A 6,431-nucleotide genomic window follows, 5' to 3' on the forward strand; every position below is an offset into this window, starting at 1 on the left:
TTGCAATTATTCACCCGAAGTACGAAAGCGTGATCGTATGAGTGGTCTTTTCGTGTTTTGTCACCCATGATACGAGTTAGCACTGGGTCCCCGGGGGTCTTGGGGGGTCGGGTCGGCGATTCGTTGAATAGATATGTATATATCCATTTCCGCCTATTTCACCCTACCCGGCAAGGTAAGCCGGTAGCTTTTCGTATCGTCTTCTGCCCACTGGACGGTATCTGATCTCACGACCAGACCTCCCGCCGGGGAGCCCATTGGGTTTACCTTGTCGACGTGTCGACTCTATTACAAGGAAAAGCGATCCTGTGCTATACTCCGGTGATCATTTGCCGATCGGGGCACGCAGAGGCCCATCGTGTCCCGAATCACATTCCGGTTCATTCTTCGCCAACAGAGTGCCTATTGGCCCGTAACAATACATTTATGGTGCGTCTTTACGAAGCGTCGTCGCACGGTTCACTTGCGTTGATCAGTAGTCTTGCCACTCCTAGCGGGTTCTATGCTGTATCATACACTTCTTGCATTGTTCCGTGCCGCTTCATACCTTCCCCGAAGGAACGCATGGTGAGGTAGGAGCCTCCCTAGGGCTGGGATGGCAGTAGCCCTGGCAGTTGGGTCCCCCCGGACACTTGTAGGGGAGGCAGGTTCCGAAAGGAACCCGCTGCGGTTTACCCTCTCCGGTCGAGTGGCGGAAGGAAAATGGCGGGCGAGGAAAGCGCGAGCGTTACGGGATAACCTTCGGAGCGCGCAAAAGCCCCGTGACGGCGTTTTCGGCACTAGCGGGGAAGCGCTATGCTTAGCGGGGCCCTCTCCCTCCGGTCGAGTGGCGTCTGCCCGACGCCGGCAATTTCGCAGGAGAAATTTCGGCCATTCCTCTCGCCATTTCTTCCAGTTCTATACCTGGTTAGTGCCTAAACGGCACTTCCCTCGGTTACGGGCGAAGTGGGTGCCGTGGGCACTTACCCCGCCCGCCGGAAGAGAGGGACCTTGGGCCCCCGAAGAAGTGCCGGTAGGTACAACTAAAGTCCTGGGTTCCAGGCTGCCATAATCATTGCCTTATGTCCTTCAAGTCGCACGGCCTTTCCAAGCCGCTCTATCTTTCGATCGAGATTGGACTATACGTTTTTCTCACCTTCAAACAAACAAACAAAAAAAAGGGTCAACGTTGGGTCACAAGTGCCATAGAATGGTGCAATATTTTCATTTTGATCCCGGCCCACTTACCGTAACCTTTCCCCCTTCACAGGGCAGGTACCACCTACCCGTCCCTGCCGTCGGGTTAAAAACGCTATGCGTTCTCACGCACGGGAAGCGTGTAGCGCCCCGCCTCCATCTCCTGCGAGAAAGGGATGTACCTTTCAAGCTAAGCGTGAATTTGGCAGGTTTTCGGGCGGAACGCTGAATTCAATTCTATTCCCAACTTTCTGCCTCGATGGGATTTTCTCTCACTTTTACCGAAAGGGTGACCGGTCACTCTGACCGGAGGGCCTTAAGGAGGCCGGGTCCCCTACGCCCGGAAATGGCGGGCAAGGCAGCAATTTCTCCCGTCCCGGGTAAGCGTGTAGCGCTTACCCCGTCCCCCACCCGGGGACCTGTAGAGGGCCCGGGAAATGGCCTGCCTGAAAGGAGGGAGAAATTGCATTGCTAGGAAGGGCGGGGCGGGAGAAATTACTCTCGGGCCGCCCGATAACAACATAACGATGTGGCTTTCTTTCTAGGTCTGCACTAGGCTTTCGCCTGCCCATAGGATCTGCAAGGACAGGCGGGTTGATTTCTCGATTTTCTGTCCTCACCGAGTGTATTCGTCAAGAATAACATCCGAGCCTCGGCTCACCCCAAAGCAGCAAGCAAAAAGGGAAAATCGAAAGAACTCTGATTGATTATTATTATACGATAATCAAAGAATTATTGATGCTGATTCTGAAATTTGGAAAGTCAATTCCTTGCTTGAGAAAGGGCCACGAAGCCTCCAGTCATTGATTCACTATCGCTCGATGGGTTAGATTCAGTGAATGGTTGGCGAAACGAGTAACTCCGGCTATCTCGGATTGGATCAAGAAGAGCCAACATCTCAGGATTGAGAAAAGCAAGGATCTCAGCTCCCTCGATCTCGTATTCATTCTTGTTTCTATGTCGATGTCGCTAAAGCTCTGTCTCTGAGTAGAGGGTCCCCCGAGGAGGGGCCCCGTGGGGGTGGTGGGTCCGAATCTGCTGCACGTAGCGCTTCTTTGAACTTCTGGCCAATCTATATACGAATATTCAAACGAAATCTGAGCACCCGACCTCAGGCCCGGGAACTCAACGCTCTATATGCGAAATTCTCTGTGTAAGGTCCCGCAATGCTATCACGTATCAATTGTAAGGCTTGCTTGGAAGGCCATGAATGAAGTACCGATTGAAAGGCCGTAAATGAAGAAGGGGCAGTGGTCAACTTTATTTACAAATCTGTTTCTATTCCGGGTCCAACCGCCCGCTGGGAACCAGGTTCTACCACAAGAAAATGCTACGCCTTTTCCCCCACCAAGTTCCCCCGGGCCCTAAGAACAAGCCCAGGAAGCGAATGGGTCGGACGATGTGCCTAGTGAAGCCGAGCCCTCAAGGGAGAAAGGAGAGATACGGGAAATTGCGTATGTAATAACTTGAATTGACTGGTACCCGTCAACCCGATAGAACATAAGCAGCGAGGTAAAGATCTCTTCATGCTTGCATGGAGTCAGTGGTTCAAACCTAGCAGCCCCGGGACTGGGTTTCCGGGATTGGATGTTCGAAACTAGCTTGTTTCACGGTGGGGAGCGCGCTGTTTGCAAAAACTGACCAAATTCCGGTGACTAGACTAGAAAAGGTTAGGAAACTGCCTCATCACCCCCTACCATCCACAATCGGCTAACCTAAAGTACTGGCTTGCCGGTAGCCTCGGTTCTACTGCTAAGCTTTCGGGTAGGCTCCGGGGTGGCAGGAGTGTGCCCAGTTTTGTCTGGTCAGAGGTGACCAGGCCCGCCGCGTAGCGCAGCTCTAGTGACCTGGTCTCTTCGATTTTGTGTGCATGCCTGAGTTGAGCGCACCTATGTAGCCGTCCGTAGCGTAGTCGACCAGGAGGTTGGCTACCAGCAATTCCGAAGTCGGGATCAATCACTTTACCAATTACCACGGGTGCGTTCCCCGAACTTGTTGAGCCTCGTGGATACCTGGTTATTTACCTGCATTTTTACCTCAAGAAACATATGTCTCTGCCCCGCCCTTCCAGCTCCCTCCGCTTGAACAACTTCTTTTTCTTCTCTTTCAAGCCCACCCCACCCTTGCTTCGGGTTTGCTTGCCGAGGGGCGGGCCAATAAAATTCGGACGAAGGGAAAGATGCAAGCACTCTCCCGCCCGAATTCCATCAGTTACATTTTTTTGCTTATCTGAACTTTTCACAAAGCTGCTTTTTTTCAACAATTTGCTTATTTGAAACTTCCCAGTGGCAATTTGATATATAGAAGGAATCCTTGGGGCCGAGCTGGAGGAAACGGCTGAAAAAAAGCCAATCGAGTTGGTCGGCTCGTTCCCGGGGAAAAATGGCTACACAGGGCCGTACCGGCGAACCATGGCCTTTTGCCAAAGCCAAGGCGAACGCGCGAAACCCGTGCCGAAAGGCGATAATCTTCGTTTGCTTCTTTACGTAAGCATGGATCGATAATCTTCGTTTGCTTTTTTACTGCTTTCCTACCGAACTGCAGGACGGGAACGAACTGTAGGACGGAAGGAAGGACGGGGCGGATAGGACTTACCCCATCCTATCGAACTGTCCTATCGAAAGGTTTTTCGGAGAGCACGGTACAATGAGAGTTGTAGGCCGTGTTCGGAGGGGAGTCATTGTCTATCGCCGGCCTCCGTGGTAGAATCATTCAGGTAGGCCTGAGAGACGGTAGCTTACCCTGTGGCGGATGCCAGCGGTTCGAGTCCGCTTAAGTATGGAAGAATCTTGATCCCCTCAACTAGCAGAAATGTGGAACCGCCAAAGGGAAGGGAGAAACTCCCCGCCTTCGGGCTTTATTGTTTTGTGCTTTTTTTATTGGCACACGGACGCTGAGGTACCCCTTCGGGTTCTGCTGAGGTACCCCTTCGGGTTCTGCTGAAACTACACGGCTGGAGGTTGAGCGGGAAATATTGATGTTACCTCCGGTGCATTGAGCGTTGAGTAAGCGAAACGCTCAATGCACCTCCTAGGATACTTTCCGCAGATTGAAGAATTTTTACGGGCTTTATTCAATTTGATTCCGGATTCCAAAGTAAAAATCAACTGAATTAAACCAGCATATTCCTGGAAATTCCAGTGGAACCGGGGCTTCCCTTCGGGATCTACCCGTCTTTGGGTTACAGTAGAACCCGGGGAAAAAGGGAAGCAGGGTACTTATCCAGGGCAAAAGTGAAGACAAGGTTCTTGTTGGTCGGATGGTTTCCCATCCTTAAGCGAAGTCGCCGCGTCACGGCCAGAACCCTCGACTCCGTACCCTGTAGCCTTGGATGGCTGCCGGTCCCCGCAGCCATCCACGAGAGCCAGGGAGGCCAGGCATTCTGCTGCCACGAATCCTACCGCTTCACTGGCGTGAAAGCTTTGGCTCTTCGGATCGATCGCCCCATCGTCCAGGCGAAAATCAATGCAATGCATTGATTATTATTATACGATAATATTTTCATCATTGATGCTGATTCTGAAATCCGGGAAAGCCCTTCCCTTCCCTTCCCTTCCCTTCCCACGGATCGGAATGTGTCCGATCAATATATTTCGCCACACGAAGTGATTAGTAGTAGAACGGAGGGTTACTCAGACGTTTTCGTTTAAGCCGTATGAGGTTGAATACCCACGTACAGTTTGTATGGGGGGGGGTCGTAGAAGCCCGCCTATCTTGATAAAGTATACGATTGGTTCGAAGAGTGTCTTGAGATTTAGGCGATTGCTGATGACATTACCAGTAAATATGTTCCTCCTCATGTGAACATTTTTCATCGGAATCACATCGACTCGTTTTTTGGTTCAGGTAGCTACTGGTTCCGCCACGACCTCTCACTATCGCCCGACCGTTACAGAAGCTTTTTCCTCAGTTCAATATATAATGACCGAAGTGAATTCTGGATGGCTAATTCGATCTGTTCATTGATGGTCAGCAAGTACGACGGTTTCAATGATGATTCCACACGTATTTCGTGTCTATCTCACAGGAGGGTTCAAAAAACCTCGTGAATTAACTTGGGTTACTGGTGTAATTCTAGCCGTACCAACTGTATCTTCTGGTGTAACCGGATATTCCTTGCCTCGGGACCAAATCGGTTACTGGGCAGTTAAGATTGTAACCGGCGTACCGGAAGCCATTCCTCTAATAGGATCTCCGTTGGTGGAGCTACTACGAGGAAGTGTTAGTGTAGGTCAATCTACATTGACTCGTTTCTATAGTTCACACACTTTCGTCTCACCGCCTCTCACAGCTGTTTCTATGCTAATGCACTTCCCGATGATCCGTAAACAAGGCATTTCGGGTCCCTTGTAATGAAAATCTATAATCCAGCGGATGGGTGGTATTGATTGATCTATCCGCGGGAGGACCCCAATCTACAAGATGAGGGGTTATTTTTTCCTTGCCACTAGTCTTTCTCACCAAGAGAAATAGAAGACTCCTTAGTGGACCGAATTCCTATCTCGAATTGTCGAGGGAAATGAATTGAAGTGTCTGGAGGCGGAAGATCGGATTATGGGAGTGTGTGACTTGTATCGAAACATAGGCTATGCAGATCTTCTACCGAATGCTGCCACACTAAGGTATGTGTCTCCGCTCCAACTCTCCCCAACCTCATAATTGGGGTTTAAAACTTGGATATGAAAACACTTCCTATGAGGTGTTTTGGGGAATGCTTCCTATGGTCGAACTCATCCTTAAGGCTCCGTCTAATCCCATGCATACCCGAGTCACAGGCAGTTTCACCCCTTCAAACATATGGTTTTCAAAATGCATCCACTTCCTCTGCATTTGGTACGATGCGGAGAAACAACCGTCGGAGTAAGAGAACGATCCGGGGGAAGAGGAAGCCGAAGTTGTAACAAGTTAAGATCCCGCACAGGTACTGTTTCTCAAGAGTCTCGTATCTGTGGGTAGATACGACGCGTGTGTGGGATACGAGATCATCCAAGAAGCTTCTTGAGGAGAAATTTCTTAAGCTCACTCGGATAATAAGCTATTCCGTAGAATAACTCTCCGTTTTTCAAGGGTTCTCGCTTCGGGAAGTATCAGAGATTATTATGAAGTTACGACTCCTCCGGTTCCCCAATGGAATTTGTAAACGGAAATATTCGAGGATTCGCTTGAGCCGGCTGATAAGAAATCTCCACGTCCGATTCTACCGGGGGAGTGAGAAGTCTATCCCAATAACAAAAAAACCTGACCCGAGTGATCCT

This window comes from Dipteris shenzhenensis, unplaced genomic scaffold (assembly GCF_047967505.1).
Source record: "Dipteris shenzhenensis isolate YYH24624 ecotype China unplaced genomic scaffold, Dip_SZ_1.0 scaf0071, whole genome shotgun sequence".
NCBI lineage: Eukaryota > Viridiplantae > Streptophyta > Polypodiopsida > Gleicheniales > Dipteridaceae > Dipteris > Dipteris shenzhenensis.